This window comes from Scylla paramamosain, chromosome 21, assembly GCF_035594125.1.
Source record: "Scylla paramamosain isolate STU-SP2022 chromosome 21, ASM3559412v1, whole genome shotgun sequence".
NCBI lineage: Eukaryota > Metazoa > Arthropoda > Malacostraca > Decapoda > Portunidae > Scylla > Scylla paramamosain.
The window spans coordinates 10,995,767-11,015,766 of NC_087171.1; the positions used below are offsets into that span (position 1 = coordinate 10,995,767).

At 43.2% G+C, this 20,000-nt stretch overlaps 1 protein-coding gene across 4 annotated transcripts in view; it reads left to right on the plus strand.

Moving 5' to 3' along the window:
• The window catches only part of LOC135111008 (forkhead box protein O-like), a 167,056-nt gene that overhangs the window by 124 nt on the left and 146,932 nt on the right, over positions 1–20,000 (plus strand). The gene's annotated exons all lie outside the window — the stretch shown is intronic.

Here is a 20,000-nt window from a genome sequence, read left to right on the forward strand (position 1 = left end):
TGTCAAGTTCCTGCAGGTACTTACGCTTGTTTTTTTTTTATTTTATTGTTCTTATTGTATCTTTTATTTGTCTTGTTATATTTTTTATTTGTTCACTATCATTTTATTTATTCACTATCATGTTTGTGGTGGTGGTGGTGATTGTGGTGGTAATGGCGGTATATGAATGAAATTATCATCATCATTAACCCTTTCACTGGTGGTCTTTTTTTTTTCGTCATCTAAAATTTTTAAGACTCATTTCTTTTTTACTACAGTCTCTTCAATGCGTAAGTATGTCTGTAGCAAAGATTACGTTAACCTCATAATGTTTTCTTTTTCTTTTTTTATGCCAATCTAAACAATTTATTACTGTTATTTTAGCGTTAACAGTGACGACCATAACAGTGAAAGGGTTAATTTTAGAAGATCACACTAGATCTACGTACGTTTCAGTAATAAAGGAAACGTAGTATGTGACCAAATGAGGGAGATGTTTGGTGATCTGAGAGAAGGTTTACTTGGGACAGCCTGGAACACACAAATAGAGATCAAATAAACAGAATTAGAGACCTGAGCCACACCTTTTTCCAGCAGTGGAAATCAAAGAAGCTGATGGTGACGATGGTGGCCTACTTAACTCAACCTTTAATAAGTGTTGGATTCGCTATACAGACGCTAAGATTAGAAAAGGGTAAAGAAAAGCTGCATCTTCCTTTCCCCTCAACCCCCACTTCTCTCTCCGTGTCCTCTCCTCCGCCGTCTTGCTGACACACCCCATATAGGGCAAGATTAGTTCGTGTATGCAGATTGGTGGCGACACAAAAAACGAGAATCTGCAAGTGGCACTGAAGGATGTAATCGAATGGGGCCACAAAACAGGGGAGGTGAGGCGGGAGGGTGGGAGGGAGTGGTGACCTGCACTGGCTGGCGGAGGGTGGTGGTGGTGATGGTGATGGTGGTGGTGATAATGGTAGTGGTGGCGAATCATTTGTGTGAATACGTTAACTTCCTTTCGTGTGTGTGTGTTTGTGTGTGTGTGTGTGTGTGTGTGTGTGTGTGTGTGTGTGTGTGTGTGTGCGTGTGTGTGTGGTGGAGAAAAGGACACTTGACTTGATAATTAACACCCTAGCGTCGATATGATTAATCTTGTAGCACTGCATTTTTAATCACCTGTCTCTCTCTCTCTCTCTCTCTCTCTCTCTCTCTCTCTCTCTCTCTCTCTCTCTCTCTCTCTCTCTCTCTCTCTCTCTCTTGTCTTTTAACTTTCTTGGCGCTGTCAGTCTTTTTTTTTTTTATGAATCTGAGCAATTTAATTTTTTCTTTCGTTTTCGTTCTTAACTTGCTTGAAACTCTCTTTTTGTATTTAAATGCGACGTATTTTAAGTTCGTTCACTTGGCTTATCAGTCGCAAGTTTTTTCCACCGTTCAGGTAATTTGGTGCAGGAGACACGTCGATATACCACTCGCTTTATTTATTGATGAGGTTAGGGGAGCTGCCTAACATCCTTTTTCTTAGAGACCAGTTGTCGTGTACCGAAAGTCCTTCAGTGTGTGTACATTTATTTCCCCGGCGCGTGGACTGATTGAATACCGTACGTATCTTGTTGTTTTATTTTGTTGCATTTTATTCCACTTTTCTCCTAAGTACCTTATAAACTCTCTTGTCAGTCAATCAACTTCTCTTCTCGTAGTCACTCATTCCTTCCACAGTCAGTCTTCTCACCAAACACCATTAATAACACCATCACCATCGCATCTTTTCTGCCTCCTTTCCTTTCTCTCTCTCTCTCTCTCTCTCTCTCTCTCTCTCTCTCTCTCTCTCTCTCTCTCTCTCTCTCTCTCTCTCTCTCTCTCTCTCTCTTTCTACATTACTGTTGCGTCTGGTTCAAGCGAAAGAAGAGACAAAGAGCATGAAAACTAAAATGTATCACCTGCACATGCTTCCTTCTCCTCCACCAGCAGCAGGGAGGGAGAGGCGAGAGGGCAGGCATGGCAGGTTATTACCCGAACCCATTCCCTCCCTCTCCCTCCACTCTCCCTGACTCCACCATAAGCCACTCACTGATCATGGAGCAAAGAAAAAAGGTGACAAAAAAAGTAATGACGCATCAAACTGACAAAATTTACAACTGGTCGACTTGACGTTCGCCTTGCTTGCCTTAGCTGGTTTGCTCTCTCTCTCTCTCTCTCTCTCTCTCTCTCTCTCTCTCTCTCTCTCTCTCTCTCTCTCTCTCTCTCTCTCTCGTTCTCATTTACTCTTACTTTACTGCTCCTCTCCGACCTTCACTCTCTCTCTCTCTCTCTCTCTCTCTCTCTCTCTCTCTCTCTCTCTCTCTCTCTCTCTCTCTCTCTCTCTCTCTCTCTCTCTCTCTCTCTCTCTCTCTCTCTCTCTCTTACTGTCCCCCTACCCAACGCGTTCCTCTTCCTCTCTCACGACTTGTTGCTCTCTCTCTCTCTCTCTCTCTCTCTCTCTCTCTCTCTCTCTCTCTCTCTCTCTCTCTCTCTCTCTCTCTCTCTCTCTCTCTCTCTCTCTGGTTCTTCGTCATCTATCGCACAGAAGCGTTTCTCAGACTAACACTCACTACCTTCTTTCGTTTCTGTGTCCGCCCGTCTGTCCGTCTACCCTTCCGTCCGTCTGTGGTTCCCTCACTTCGCCCTTCCCTTGCTTCCCTGCTTCGTCCTCTCCACCCACACAGCAGCCACACCCCACCACTCCTCAGTCCTTAACCGTCAGGCCCCTTTGTCACTGTCGCACTGCAGCCTCCCCCTTTGGAGCAGTGTGGGCGCCAGTATGTCACCGTAGTGGAGATGAAGGTCAGGTAATGGCGGTGGTGAGCGTGTGGTGTTGGTAGCGCGGCGGTGCTGACCTGTTACTCATGTAGTGCTGAGGGTGCTTTGACCTCAGGCGTGTTTATGACCTGCTTCTTGACCCTCTACTCGTTCGTGCCAAGAAGTAGCTGACCTTTTCCGTTCGTTCTGATTCGCCACGGCGCCGTATGTCACTCGACCCGAGGGGCGATGAAGGTCGCGGTGGGGCTCTAAGGATCGTGGTGAAGGGGCGTGTGGCCGGCGTGTATTTTAGTCCCTTGAACTACGTACGTCATGGGCGAGGAAGGTGAAGGGCAGAAGATGGTGTTGGCGGAGAATGGAGAAAACAAAACGGTGATTTACACTTAATGCTTCCTTTTGTTGTACTTTTTAATTAACACGCGCGCACACACACACACACACACACACACACACACACACACACACACACACACACACACACACACACACACACACACACATACACACGTAGAAATCGATAGATGAAAAGATAAATAAATAGACAGGTATGTAGATAAACAGATAGAGACAGGTAGATAGTGACTAGGAAATTGATTTAGCTATCAAATAATAGGTATATATATATATATATATATATATATATATATATATATATATATATATATATATATATATATATATATATATATATATATATATATATATATATATATATATATATATATATATATATATATATATATATATATATATATATATATATATATATATATATATATATATATATATATATATATATATATATATATATATATATATATATATATATATATATATATATATATATATATATATATACACACACACACACACACACACACACACACACACACACACACACACACACACACACACACACACACACCCCCTCCCCCCCCCCCTCTCTCTCTCTCTCTCTCTCTCTCTCTCTCTCTCTCTCTCTCTCTCTCTCTCTCTCTCTCTCTCTCTCTCTCTCTCTCACATAGGAATTCACTTGCCGCCTGGAACTAATAGAGTCGTGTCCTGTCGGCGTTTCAGCTAAATCCTGTCGTCCCTGGATACCTTGTACTATGCGCGAGGCACGGCGGGGCGGCCGTGATTGTGTTCCTGGGCCTTACGCTGGGCCCTGAAAAATGGGGGGTCGAGGGAAATGCTCGCTCACACTTTATTGGTTGGTGTTGAGAACGCATGTGACGTTTTCCCATCCCAAATCTTTCTTTCCGTCGACTCTTTTTTGCGACGCAGTTCTTACTTAGCTCGCCTCGCATATACCTGTAGTTCTTTGCCGCGGAGTAGATCGTAAACACCGATAGTATGCCTGCTGGATGGAAAATTAAAATTCCCAGAGTGAAAAGCTCGTGTTAAATAAATCACACTCACTAGCCGCCGGAAATCTGTGGCTGCGTGTATCAGGGAGGCCATCGGAAAGACTCAGCTTAAAACAGATTTCCATACTCTTATTCGAGTTGATCAATATGAGGAATTTGGAAGGATGAAAACCTCGCTTTCTGAACTGCAGGGTGTTTAAATTTTTGAAGGGCCAAGGAGAGAGGGAGGGAGAGGGGGAGAGGAAGATGATGAAAGTGCAGAATGAAGCAAACGTTGTGTTATTTGTGTTAGCCCTCGTTACTGCCTAATAACAACCAACACCGTGATGGCAGCGATGTATTTCATTATTTTGTGTATAGTGGACGTAACTGGCGTAAACTGGTGCCATTCATAGGTAAGAGAATGCAAGAAACAAGTGTTCTTTACAGGAAATGGAATTATCTTATAGGAAATCTTAAGGAAAGGAAGGGAAGAATCAGAGAGAGAGTTAATAATTCATAAACCTGCTACACATTTTAAGCACCACCTGTCGAGACGGAAGAGAATACAATGATAATAGCCCAACCTATGATGTTTCGCTACTACCTCTTCCTCTCTCTCTCTTGGCTCGCCAGAATGACACGAAAACCTCTCACCAACTTGGCTGAGAGAGAGAGAGAGAGAGAGAGAGAGAGAGAGAGAGAGAGAGAGAGAGAGAGAGAGAGAGAGAGAGAGAGAGAGAGTATAATGTCACACTGATTCTTTAATGCTCTCATGTTGTTGTGGTGAGTTGTGAGGCGGGTAATAAAGCCAAAGGTAAGAAGTCAGCACGAGGCCATAATGGAAACATACATTTAGAATACCTCGTCTTGCCTTGTCTGGTCTTGGTGTGTGAGGTGGCGCAGGGTTCCTCTCGCTGGGACTTATTACCGCCTATACGTGAAATCTGGAGTTACTTGCTGCGTGGCGAAGGTAAATTAAAGGGAGATGACTTGTGAAGATGTGGAGTTTCTGAAGAAAGAAGTACGTGGAGAGAGTTTGGAAAGAGATTAAGGGAGGTGTTTTGGGTGGTGTAAGAGTGACAGACAGACAGATAGACAGATAGATAAGCAGACAAACAGAGAAGAGATAGACAAGACAAAAAAATATATATATAAAGAGGAGTCAGAATAAGTTAAAAAGTGGAGTGAATAAAGCAATCGTGTCAGTAATAGAAGAAGTATTAGTAACAGTAACAGTAGTAATAGAAGTGATATTTGCCGCTCAGGTGTCAGAAGCTATGCATGGCGGCGGGAGAAAACATCAGGAGCTCCTTGATAATATATTAGCCATTGTTCTCTCATATCAGATTCTTCCTTGCCCCGATAGAGAAAAGGAGTCATCGTTGTATCACATTTCCCCTCGTCACATTTTCTGATGTACTATGTGATTACTCTCATATTACCCACTGTCTGCCTCTTCCCGTCCAGACACCTGCCATCTCACTCGTCCCGCTTCTCCTGCTGCTACTGTTTCTTCTCTCATTCATCCCTGTGGTGTCCTCGTTCTTTCCTCCTTCTGCTGGTCTTAATTATTGCCTACTCTGTACCTCTGCAGAATTCTTGCTGTCTAACCTTTTTTGCTGCTCCCCATTTCTTTTATGTATTTTTATTTATTTATTTATTTTATTTATTTATATTTTTTTATTTATTTTTTTTTTCACTGGCAACCGACTATCTTTATTGCATTCCTGTACACACTTCCTGCCTTTTCCTTGTTGCTTTTTTCATCATATCTGTCCCTTCTGCTGCTGTTCCTCCGCACTCCATGTCTCTGTTTCTGCAGCTTTTTTCCTATGACATACCTGCCGCCTCTGAATGTGGAGCTTCCTTGCCCAGATTATTATAGTGGGTGGTTGTCAAGTCACGCCAGATTACCTTAGCCGGGGTAGCGGTCATGAGTTTCATCCCAGCGGACAATAGTGCAACCTAAGCTTAAGGGGAGCGGACGTGGCTACGCATACACACACACACACACACACACACACACACACACACACACACACACACACACACACACACACACACACACACACACACCTGTATAATCTCAGTCCTATACCAAATTATCGTGTGAAGTTGAGGTTTTTCTCTATTTATTTGTTTTTTTTTTTATTCCTCTAATTCCGCTCCTTCACTCCAGTCTCCACTAATTTATCTCTACTTGTTTCGTCAGTTGTTCTTTCTTCCTCTTTCCATCTCCATTGTTCTCTACTCCATTCCCTCCATCCACATCAGCACGGTGGAGAATGTGATGATGGCGACACCCTCTCTCTCTCTCTCTCTCTCTCTCTCTCTCTCTCTCTCTCTCTCTCTCTCTCTCTCTCTCTCTCTCTCTCTCTCTCTCTCTTTCGACAATGTCCCTTTTAATATTTGTGTTTTATTAAAGACAAATAATAATGTTATCTCATACCTGTGCTCTAATTTTTGCCCTCTTCCTCTTCCCCCTTCCCCTTCCCCATCATCCCAGCCACCCTCCCTCCACCACCACACACCCTGCCCCACATCGCATAACTACACATCTATACCACATACCACACTACACCCTCCACTCCCCTCCCGCAACTCACGCCAGGAGCAGTGCGTAATGAGGGAGACGCAGCGAGGCGGGTCGATGGTTCTTGGTAGGGTGGTGGTACGGTGGCGGTGGCGGCGGCAGCGGCGGGGTGACACTGAAGCCGCCATACATATTTATACCAACATTCAGATGCAGCCATTGTGGTTGTGTCGGTGGAGGGGCTTGAGCGGCGTCAGCAGCTGCATAGTGGAGAGGCTGCGTGGCGCCCTGGTTATATTTCCTGGTGGAGGAGGCCCCGCCCACAGCCGAACCTTACTGGCGGTCGGGCCTCCCGGGGCGGGCCAGCTACTTGACACACGACACGTCTTAACCAATGGCACGCCTTCAAAATATGAGGGGGAAGGGTTTAACCACGCCCCCCTTTCCTGATTATTGACGTGAACAATGTACCAGTCGTCCCCCCTCTTCCCCCGGCCTCCACTCCACCCGGCTCCCCCACCGCCACCTCCACCGCCACCTCCACCTCCACCTTCACCTCCCTATCTCCGTCCCTCTGCTTGGCCCAGGTGAAGGGGCGTGGTGGTGGACGGCCAGGTGGGCGTGGCCATCACTCGCCTGTCCACGTCAGCCGATGCTCTGTTTCATTTTTCTATTGCATTTTTATGAGTGTTCAGTCGGTTTTGTCAAGTCCTTATTGTGATTTCATTTTTGGATCCAGGGAGTAAAATCATTAACTGGGACGCCTATTTCTAATTTATTCAAGAGATACCTTCATTTGGTTCTAAATCCCCTCCTCTTCCATTCCTTTCCTTTAACTTTTCACCGCTCGGCCTTCTCTCTCTCTTTGTTTTTCTTTTCCTCAGCTGTTCCTCTTCACCCTCCGTCTTTCCCTTCGCTTCCTCTCTCCCGTCACCACCTCTGCCCTCCGCCTCCTGAGCTTTCCTCCCTCCTCTCTTCTCTTCCTCTCCTCGCACTTGTTCCCTCTCTCTCTCTCTCTCTCTCTCTCTCTCTCTCTCTCTCTCTCTCTCTCTCTCTCTCTCTCTCTCTCTCTCTCTCTCTCTCTCTCTCTCTCTCTCTCTCTCTCTCTTCCAGTAGTGTTTTTTTTTTTTTTTTTTTGCAATTCCCTCATATCCACGAAACACACATACCCACTTACTCTCCCTCCTCTCTCGTACTACCTTGGTCTCTCACTCTTGTTTACTCGCACCTCACATTTACCCACCCTCACCTGCTTCTCTCTCTCTCTCTCTCTCTCTCTCTCTCTCTCTCTCTCTCTCTCTCTCTCTCTCTCTCTCTCTCTCTCTCTCTCTCTCTCTCGTTATTGTTATTAGCGTTTTTATTCGAGTCTGTCTTCATTGCAAGTTTTTATGGTTTTATTTTATTTTATTTTATTTTCTCTCTCTTTGAAAGAGGAGGTTGATTTTTTGTTTAATCCATAGTGAGAGGTGTATTTGCAGTCTCTCTCTCTCTCTCTCTCTCTCTCTCTCTCTCTCTCTCTCTCTCTCTCTCTCTCTCTCTCTCTCTCTCTCTCTCTCTCTCTCTCTCTCTCTCTCATCTATCCTCACTTCACAGATATTATCGCTCTCCTCCTCCTCCTCCTCCTCCTCCTCCTCCTCCTCCTCCTCCTCCTCCTTCTCCTCCATCCTGTATCGTAGATGTTCTAGGAAGGATTAGCGATTTTTGCTCTGCCATTGACAGCAACTTGGACTTGAAGTGGCTCAGAGAGAGAGAGAGAGAGAGAGAGAGAGAGAGAGAGAGAGAGAGAGAGAGAGAGAGAGAGAGAGAGAGAGAGAGAGAGAGAAGTCCCTCCCTTGTCAATGATTGGTTGGCGTGTTGTTCGTGTAAATCAGAGGCGCTGTAAGAATATCAACTTGAGGTTCCATTGTGGGAGGTAGAGATGTCAGAGGCAGCAGCTGATTGGCTATGCTAAGTACCTCTTGTGACCACTCCACGGCGAGACAAAACCATGGAGAGAGAGAGAGAGAGAGAGAGAGAGAGAGAGAGAGAATATGTTGTTGGATAGCGGTTACTGATGGAGACAAAGGAGGAACAAACATGAGTAGACCTGTTGATCCCAATGATACTAACACTTGTGGTGAGTAATATCTAGCATTGAAAGAAATAGAACAGCACGGAAGAGAGCTGTAGGTAGAGTTTATAGGTCACGGACAGAGAAATGGAGAAGAGTGGACGGGCAGACGAACAAAAGTATGCATAGACAAGAAGACAGATAGGCAATAGATAGGTGTACAATAGACCTATGAGGTAGGCACATAAATAGACGGGCAGATGGACGACAAAAGCGAATCAACAGTAAAACGCAGAGCAGCAGGAGAATTACGCAGATAGACAGAAAGAAGAAGCAGTAAGCATACACCACAAAACCAGCCACTTCACCAACCATTGAATAGGACAACGAGACAAGGGAGCGCAAACACACACACACACAAACACACACATCTGTGCCCTTTTGAAAATTACGCTTCTGAGACTTAAACAACATAAGGCATTGAGGTTATATATTCACTGACCTATGAGCTGCATTAGTAATGAGAGAGAGAGAGAGAGAGAGAGAGAGAGAGAGAGAGAGAGAGAGAGAGAGAGATTTTTTTAGGGGGAGGGAGATATCGTGAAAATATAATGTCTCATATTGCCAGCTGTTTATGAGAGGGCCATCCATCTTCATTGCAGTGCGAAGAGAAAAAAAACGTAATGATTTCTTCGATTTGTATTGAATTGGCGAGGTACTGATGACGGGTTGCTGGCTGCCTGATGCTGTTTGTGTATTTTGTGATGACGAACGCCAAGTATGCGTGTGTGTGTGTGTGTGTGTGTGTGTGTGTGTGTGTGTGTGTGTGTGTGTGTGTGTGTGTGTGTGTGTGTGTGTGTGTGTGTGTGTCTCCCTTATTATCTCCACATTACATCACCATTCTTGCAAACTATACCTGCTCTCCTCTCACCCCCCTTCTCTCCCACACTCTTCCTCCCTCCTCCTCCTCCTCCTCCTCCTCCTCCTCCTCCTCCTCCTCCTCCTCCTCCTCCTCCTCCTCCTCCTCCTCCTCCTCCTCTCATGCCACACTCCCACCTCCTCGCCTCCCGGCAACTCTCGGTCATTCCTCAGCAGGCAAGTGACACCGCCGCCGTGACTCACACCATTCTTGTTTTCTGGACCATGATGGAGAAATGCTGCGGGCCTGGTGGTGGTGGTGGTGGTGGTGGTGGTGGTGGAGGAGGAATACAAAGGAATACAAAGGAAAGCCAAACAGCAACAGACCTTTTGGTCCTTGCAAGGCTGTTTGGTAACTACTTCTAACTAGCTACAGCGAAGAGAGACAGGACAGCATAGCAGAAGGCTCCTCCCCACCCACCACTCCCTCCAGCTTGCGCTGGCATGGAAATAGTTGGGAAAAGTACTATGCAGTATGGAAAAACTGACATGGAAATTTTCATAGGAAAGGATGAAAGGAAGTTCTACTATTCACCCTACGGTGAACTCTATACGCCTATCTGAAAGTTAATACAAGTTATATTAAAAATGGTGTCTGTTGAATAAGAGTTTAATAGTGAATTTAGTAATTATTCGGACAAGAAGAGAGCTTGTTGGGGATTTGCTTTTAAATATTTGTCTATTTTATTTTTGAATGATTCAATAGTATTGCTGTTTACAATTTCTGCAGGAAGTTTATTCCATATATTTACTATACGATTAAAGAAGAAATGTTTGGCCTCGTGGGATTTAAAACGTTTGGGTATAATCTTGAATCCATTATTTCTTGTTAGGTTAGAATGATCAATGGTAAAATATTTATGTGCATCAATGTTACTATATCCTTTGAAAATTTTGAACACTTCAATTAGGTCTCCTCTTATCCTGCGCTTTGTTAAACTAAATAGGTTTAGTTCTTCCAGCCGTTCCTCATACGGCTTATTGCGCAATCTTGGAATCATCTTTGTGACTCTGCGCTGTATCTTTTCTAGTTTTTCAATGTCTTTTTTGTAGTATGGTGACCAGAACTGTACACAGTATTCTAGATGAGGGCGCACCAGTGAGTTATATAAGGCAAGTATAACCTTTTCTGATTTAAATTCAAAGGTTCTTCCAATGAACCCTACTAATTTATTTGCCGTCTTTACTGTTTCTGTGCAGTGTTGACTCGGCTTTAGGTCGTTTGACACAACGACACCAAGATCTTTTTCTTTATCAGCACTTGACAGTGGCATGTTATTCATTACATATCTCGCCTGAACATTGTTGCTTCCGATATGTAGAATTTTGCACTTTTCTATATTGAATCTCATCTGCCATTTTTCTGCCCAGCTTGTTAGTTTATTGAGGTCACACTGCAGTTCCTGCCATTGTGACACAGACGTAACTCTACTTGTTATTTTGGTGTCGTCTGCAAATTTACTTATTTTGCAGTTTATCCCTTCATCAATATCATTTATATACATTATGAAGAGTACTGTTCCTAACACAGAGCCTTGAGGAACGCCGCTATTTACCTTATGCCACTCTGACTCTTTTCCATTTATTACAACACGCTGTTTTCTGTCAGAGAGCCAGTCTCTCAGCCATTTCAGGGTGTTTCCGGCAATGCCGTGAGCTTTTACTTTACTGATGAGTCTCTTATGGGGAACAGTGTCGAAAGCTTTCTGGAAATCAAGGTAGATAATATCAACAGCTTTTGTCTCGTCATACGAGTTAAATACTTCATAAAAGAAGTCTAGTAAGTTTGTTAAGCAGGAGCGCTTGGTTCTGAAACCGTGTTGCGAATCCTTTATGATTTTATTTTCTTCTAAATATTTAACAATTTTATCTCTAATTATTGTTTCCATCAGCTTACACACTACTGAAGTGAGACTGATCGGCCTGTAATTGGCTGGGAGAGATTTATTTCCTTTTTTAAAGATTGGCGTGACATTTGCTAGTTTCCATTCGTGGGGAACTTTACCCGCTAGCAAAGTTTTATTGAATAAAATTGTAAGCGGTTTCACGAGCTCATTTCTTGCTTCTTTAAGAAGCCTGGGTGATATCTTGTCTGGCCCGGGTGTTTTGTTAACGTTCATGCTCTTTGTGACTGAGAGGATTTCACTTTCTGTGATGGTGAAGTCTGGCAGCGTGGTGCCTCGTGACTGAGGCGTGGGGGTCGGCAGACTGCCCTGAACATCCTCAGTCGTGAAGACGGTTGAAAAGTACTCGTTCAGGGTATTCGCCATGTCTGTTTCGCTTGTTATTTGTTTACCATTTTCTGTTATTAATGGACCAATCGTTGATGTTACGACCCTTTTTGCTTTTACATAACTGTAAAATTCTTTTGGGTTCGTTTTACATGAGTTCGCGATCTGAGCTTCGACAGATTTTTTGCTGCATTTGATCAGCTTTTTAGTTTTTCTACGTAATCTGTCGTGCTCTAGTTTATCATCATTATTTTGTGTTTGTATGTATTTGTGGTACGCATGAGGAGGAGGAGGGGGAGGAGGAGGAGGAGAGGAGGAGGAGGAGGAGGAGGAGGAGGAGGAGGAGGAGGAGGAGGAGGAGGAGGAGGAGGAAGAAGAGGTGCTCATTGTTTATGTTGCAATTGCTGGTACTCCTGCTGCTTATTCTACTACTACTACTACTACTACTACTTCTACTTCTACTACTACTACCGCTGCTGCAGCTGCTGCTGCTGCTGCTGCTGCTGCTACTACTACTATTACTATTACTACTACTTCTACTACTACTACTACTACTACTACTACCTCTATCAGTTTAACTAGTACGATTATTGTCATTGTTAAGACTATGATTATTACTAATATTATTACAGCTACTTCACTACTTTTTAATTAGAAGAACTACTACTACTTCTACTACTGCTATTACTGCTACTGCTACTACTGCTACTACTACTATTACTACTACAACTACCACCACTACTACTACTACTACTACTACTACTACTACTACTACTACTACTACTACTACTACTACTACTACTACTGCTAAGAATAATAGTATTAATAATAATAATAATAATAATAATAATAATAATAATAATAATAATAGTAATAATAATAATAATAATAATAATAATAATAATAATAATAATAATAATAGCACCACCACCACCATCATTTCATTAAAGAGGATGGTAATATCACACAACAGCCACGTGCCAAATAATGCTAAGGCTTGTACGGCACTTCGCTGTCTACACCACGCATGCAACACGTATGCAGGCGTGCAATGACGGGACATAAGAACATACATAGTAGCTATACATGGCCTCGCTTATTATCCTACTTATACGAGTACTATACCCTAATTTAAACTGGTAAAGACACGTCTAAAATTACCATTTCTTTTTATTTTCCTGTGAAGTAAAGCTAAAGACAAATTGGGTTCCTCTCTCTCTCTCTCTCTCTCTCTCTCTCTCTCTCTCTCTCTCTCTCTCTCTCTCTCTCTCTCTCTCTCTCTCTCTCTCCTCTCCTCCCCCGAGTGTATGGCCCCAAATCACATCACAGATTGAAGCACTGCAGGTAGTTTTTCCCTCTCCACAGCACAACCCTCTATTCGTTGCCAGTAATTGCAAGACCGCGAGAAGAAAGGAGGCATGGGGAAGCCATCGCCGCCTCGCTACGTCGTGGAGTGGGGAAGGAGGTGTATTCCTCAGTCGTGTCATTACCAACTCGTGCACTGTAGGGAAGGAATAATAATCCAAAATCCCCATTGGGAAGACATACTGAAAGAGTATGGCATTGCCCTCTATTTTGTATGAATACCCACTGGTGTAGGGAAATGATTTGGTGAGAAGGATAACAGAGGAGATGGTGGAGGATAGGCAGGGGAGGTGGATGAAAGGGGTGGCAAAGGAGTTGAGAAACTTAGGAGTCTTAAAAGTATTAAGAGGAAGCATAAGAAATTAAACAAAGGAAAGCTTAACAGACAAAATGAAAGAAATGAACACACACACACTCTTGGAGAGAAGATATGAATGAAAAATGTAATACTATATAAAGAATGGAGGAAAGAGATCGGAGGAGAAATGGAAAACAATAACAGAAACCAATATGTGTATAAATACAAGAAAAGACCCAGACAGCAGGAAACACGTCGGGCAGAGCCGTTGCAAAGACCATTCTTCCAACCTACAAATCAACTAGAGAGTCCGTGGGGGATCTTTGAAATAACCAACCAATGAAACAGGAAACTGAACTTGAGAACCCTACCTCCGCCATATGAGAGAGAGAGAGAGAGAGAGAGAGAGAGAGAGAGAGGGAGGTTGGGGTTTCACGGTAGAGTAATACTAGCAGCAGGTGCATAAACGAACGCAGGTGTCTACATAAAAAAAAAAAAAAAAACAATGGCATGATAGTCGTCGGAGACAGGAAGAGGCTGGGAACATCAGTGGGTGTGTCCTGCCGCTTCTCCCTCTCCCCTTCCCCGCTACCAGCCCAGCCAAGACCCCTCGTGGTTATCACTTTTGTGTCAACCGTGAGAGAGTAGTAGTAGTAGTAGTAGTAGTAGTAGTAGTAGTAGTAGTAGTAGTAGTAGTAATGTTTGCAATATTTTAGTAGTAGGTAATAGTAGTTGTAACGCCGAAGACGTCTATACGTACTCTTACACACACACACACACACACACACACACACACACACACACACACACACACACACACACACACACACACACACACTTGTTCTCAGTATGATAATGATGGAAAGGGGAGTGTGGCGGTGCTCACGCTTGCTGGGATGATAATGATGACAAATGAGGTGATGATAACAGAACCAGTTCACCAACGGGGAAGAAAGATGACTAGGAGGAGGAGGAGGAGGAGGGGAAGTGGGGGGTTGTGGGAGGCTAACCAGCACCTTTAACGGGACTCAGTGGTGTAGGGGATTGGAGGGGGGGAGGTGAGGAGAGGTGAGTGAGAGGCGGTGAGAGAGAGGAAGGAAAGGGGAGGAGGAGGAAGGGAGAATTATCATATGCAATAAATTACTTGTAAACCAATGCCGCCATCGATGTCAGGTATGCTAGAGGGAGAGAAAGACAGAGAGAGAGAGAGAGAGAGAGAGAGAGAGAGAGAGAGAGACAGAGAGAGAGAGAGAGAGAGAGAGAGAGAGAGAGAGAGAGAGAGATTCTCAACATTTCTAGTAACTTCATCATTCTCTCTCTCTCTCTCTCTCTCTCTCTCTCTCTCTCTCTCTCTCTCTCTCTCTCTCTCTCTCTCTCTCTCTCCCTCTCTCTCTCTCTCTCTCTCTCTCAGAATCACCATCTTCACTATTAATATCATTAAAGCAATACTACTACGGCTATCATTACTTCTGTTTACTATTACTATCACGTAATAAAGATACTACTACTACTACTACTACTACCACCACCACCACCACCATAACCATCACTTAAGCAGCAGTTTTTCTTACACACACACACACACACACACACACACACACACACACACACACACACACATCCATCCGTCCTTCCCTCCCGCCAAGTTTTAATCCACTTTGGCCTCGCTCGACTATCCAGGGCGAGACAACTTAAGAGACCAGATTTCCGTACTGTGTGACGCCTACACCTCCTACGCTACACGCTGCCGGTAGGTATTTAGAGTCGCGCTTCTGATGGGAAGGTAGAAAGACAGTCAGAAAAAATAGATACATATAGGAATGTTGACAGATAAATAGATAGATAGGTAGATAGAAAATAGATAAATAGATAGATAAATAGCCTGATATATTGATAGATAAATACATTGCTATGTAGGTAGATCATTATAAAGGAAGTTAGATACGCAATCCGATGAATACAAAGATACGTACAGAAAGGTTGATGGATACAATGACAAACAGATAAAGTAGAAAGATAGGTAGTTAGATAGATAATGTACGAGTAGGTAGTGATAAATAGTTTTAATTTCAAATCTCCCGTCCATCAGAATACTTATCCCTGGCGAGGAGAGAATATTAGCAGCAGGCAGAACATAAGAAAATAAGGAAAGCTGCAAGAAGACATCTGGCCTACACGTGGCAGTCCCTATATGAAATATATCTATTCATTTCCATGTATTATCCCCATCTATAAACTTGTATAATCTTCCCTTAAAGTTCCCTAACGATTCACCACTGACAACATGATTACTGAGTTCATTCCATTTATCAGCCACTCTATTCGAGAACCAATTCATTCTTATCTCTGTCTTGAACCTAAATTTTTCAAGCTTGATCCCGTTCTTTCTTTTTCTATCCTGATTACTGACCTTGAGAATTTTGCTTACGACACGGTTGTTATATCTCCTATACCGCTTGAAGACTTCTATCGAGTCCCCTCTTAACCTACGCCTCTCTAAGGAATGTAAATTCAAAAGCTTCGCTCTCGTTCCGTCAGAAATACTCCTCATCCCCTGTATCCTTTTAGTCATTCTCCTTTGTAGTGAGTCTAATAGAGCTATGTCCTTCCTGTAATATGACGCCGGAATGAACTAGGCTTAAGTAAGATCAAGGAAAGAGACTGAGATGTTCCAGCTTAACCCGAACCGGATGTCCTCACGGAACTGAGCCAATTTTGACCCTGTTGATCAGAACGTATGAATCCGGAAATACGCCTCAGGTCCGGATGAATATGAAGACAGAACCGAATACATCACAGTAACATTCGTTCTTTAACTAAATGATCGTGTGTTTTTACCTTCACGTTCGCACGTATTACGTACTGAACTACTATAAAAAAACATTGTTGTACGGGACACGATTGAAGATGGAGAAGAAAATTTGTGGGTGAGTTTAGTGCTATAATTTTTTTTTTTTTCTTTTAGATATTCGTAACGTTTTCTTTTTAAATGCTAGGTTTTATTTGCCTCTGAAATTAGTTTTGCCATTATTATTATTACCATTATTATGAATAACATCATCATCATCATCATCATCATCATCATCATCATCATCATCATCATTTCCATAACCGGAACGAAAACATTTAGTCGAAATCGTTCAAATATTAGGTTCTTCATAAATGGCAGCAAAATTAGTGATATTAGAAAGAAAAAAAAAAAAAAACGTTTTTCTCCTAAAGAATCAATTAAAAATGACGGAGCTTATTGTAACTTTGGCGGATATTCGAGTGACAGTTCAAAGAGCGAGCCACGTAAAAGTGTCGAGTTCAAGAGGATTCCCTCCACTACTTTGTCGTATAACTGCGTAATTGACGATGCCAATTTGTTTACTTTCGCCAGATTGCACCGCTGCCTTTTTAGACTCTAAGTAGCTGTGATGGAGGCAACTTATATCCCGCCGTGGTTCGATGCACCTCGTGGCCGTAGTGTGATTACTGAACGGAATAGTTTGATCGCATCTCATTCCCGCTACTTGTCATGCACGTGCGTAGTGTTGAGGGTGTCGCCAGGGTGTCGCCATGCACATACGTAAAGTAAGAGTGTTCCCATGCAAGTACGTACTGTAAGGATGTTTGTTCCCATGCAAGTACGTACTGTAAGGGTGTCGCCATGCACGCACGTACTGTAATGGTGCTTGTTCGGAAGGGTGTTTCCATGCACATAGGCAGCATAAGGGTGTTCCATTCAAGTGCGTAATGTAAAGGTGTTCCCATGCAGCACGAGGTGCCCCTGAGGGAGGCGAAGGTTTTAGTCAAGAGAGTTCAAATTTGTAATAAAGCTCTGACACATGATATATTTTTTTGTTACACGGCCACCTCAGCGTAGATGTTATACTGGTGAAAGAGATGAAAAATCTACACTTTTGATTTTTTTTTTTTTGTGCATTGTTGATAAGATTCCATTTAGTGTTATATATCTTAGTGAAAGAGTTAATAGGGTCGCCTGATAGAAGTGTATTCCTTCCTATGAAATGTTATATTTGTTAGTATAATATTTTACTTTATGCTGGAACCATTAAAATATACTGGTCAGGAGGAGTGTTGTTCATGCATGTGAGCAGAATAGGCCACGAGGGTGAGTCTTATCGCGGTCAAGTAATTTGTAAAAGTTTCGATAAGCTATCGCGTGAAGAGCAGTCATTGACGATTGTTCTATTTAGTTGTACATGAATATCGTTAAGGAACCAGCACTTGCCATGAAGGGCTGAGGCATCTCGTGCAGCGGCTCAATACAGCGAGTAGTGTACAGGACCAGGCGAGCCTCACCCTTCACGAGGCGGCCTTCTCATGTGGTGCCTTTTTTTGCGACCCCACATTTCAGGCGACCCTCATGACTCAGCCAGTGAAGGCAACCCTTAGCAGGTGCTGGAGGACGTCAAGGGTTGGGGCGGGGCGTCACACGTCTGAGTGACGGCTGAAGGACTGCTGACGCTTATATGGTAGTTCTTACATTCTACTGGCAAGATCAAGGAGGGATTCATCTTGCCATATAACACACACACACACACACACACACACACACACACACACACACACACACACACACACACACACACACACACACACACAGGTATAATTCTGTTATGTTCAGATGACATGGCTTTTGAAGTCAAAAGTCACAAGTCACAAGCTATATGTTTAACTGCATCATGATTAAGTCTTGTAAAATACTATTTGGCTCTGTGCTTCATTCTGACTGATGAAATTAAGTAATGCCCTTTTAAGTGTTGAGATGTATGAATGCTCGCTTACGGGAAAAGTTATCTTGTAGTAGGCAGGGATGTTTGGGGATGACGTGCGGCTGATGATGACCAAGTTCACAGTTTTCGTATATTTTGGCCCAAAATTTTAACAATACATTAGTGTCTGGCGTGAGAGTAAATCTGTGGTGTCGAAGATCGTTCTGTTCATCCTTGTCTGTTGTGGTGAAATACTAATTGCCACAAGTAGTAACACACACTGTACCACCACCACGACCACCAGCAACCTTCACACCACCACCGGCACCACCACCGTGAGTTGCTATTCAAGTATCCTGCCACATGACCAGTTTCTGAACCTAACCAAAATAACATTACAGCAGGGGAAGCACATTGGAATCCGACAGTTTCTGAATCCAAAGACTTTCGAACACACGGGCTCGATCGAAACCACACTACCGCTTCTTTCTACTTTATTAGTTGGACAGTCTTAGTTAAATCCTTGATAAGACAAGGCGTAAAGTTGAGCTAAATATTTTTTAACTCTTGCGCTTCGCTGAATACTGGTGTTTCTCTGTGATTTTATGAACTGGAGGGTTTAATACATTATAGTTTTGTATCTTTTCTTTTTTTTTTTTTTTTATGTAGAAGGAACACCGGCCAAGGGCAACAAAAATTCAATAAAAAAAAAAAAAAGCCCAATGAGATGCCAGTCCCCGAATAGGGTCCGAAGTGGTAGTAAAAAATTGAAGGATAATTGTCTTGAAACCTCCCTCTTGAAAGAATTCAAGTCATAGGAAAGTGGAAATACAGAAGCAGGCAGGGAGTTCCAGAGTTTACCAGAGAAAGGGATGAATGACTGATCATACTGGGTAACTCTTGCATTAGAGAGGTGGACAGAATAGGGCTGAGAAAAAGAAGAAACTCTTGTGCAGCGAGATAGCGGGAGGAGGGGAGGCATGCAGTTAGAAAGATCAGAAGAGCAATTGGCATGAAAATAGCGGTAGAAGATTGCTAGAGATGCACCATTGCGATGATGAGAAAGAGGCTAAAGACAGTCAGTTAGAGGAGAGGAGTTGATGAGAAGAAAAGCTTTTGATTCCACCCTGTCTAAAAGAACGGTATGAATGGAACCCCCTCAGATATGTAAAGCATACTCCATACATGGATGGGTAAGGTCCTTGTACAGAGTTAGCAGCTGAAGGGATGAGAAAAAACTGACGGAGACGTCTCAGAACGCCTAACTTCATAGAAGCTGTTTTAACTAAAGATGATATCTGAAGTTTCCAGTTTAGATTATAAGAAAAGGACAGACCGAGGATGCTCAGTGTAGAAGTGGGGAACAGCTGAGTGTCAATGAAGAAGAGGGGATAGTTGTCTGGAATGTTGTGTTGAGTTGATGGATGGAGGAATTGAGTTTTTGAGGCATTGAACAACACCGAGTTTGCTCTGCCCTTATCAAGAATTTTAAAGAGATCAGAAGTCAGGCGTCCTGTGGCTTCCTTGCGTGAACTGTTTACTTCCTGAAGGATTGGACGTCTATGAAAAGACGTGAAAAGTGCAGGGTGGTATCATCAGCGTAGGAGTGGATAGGACAAGAAGTTTGGTTTAGAAGATCATTGATGAATAATAGGAAGAGAGTGAGTGACAGGACAGATCCCTGAGAAACGCCACTGTTAATAACGCTGCTGTCTACCACAGCAGCATTAGAACGTTCAGAAAGGAAACTTGAGATGAAGTTA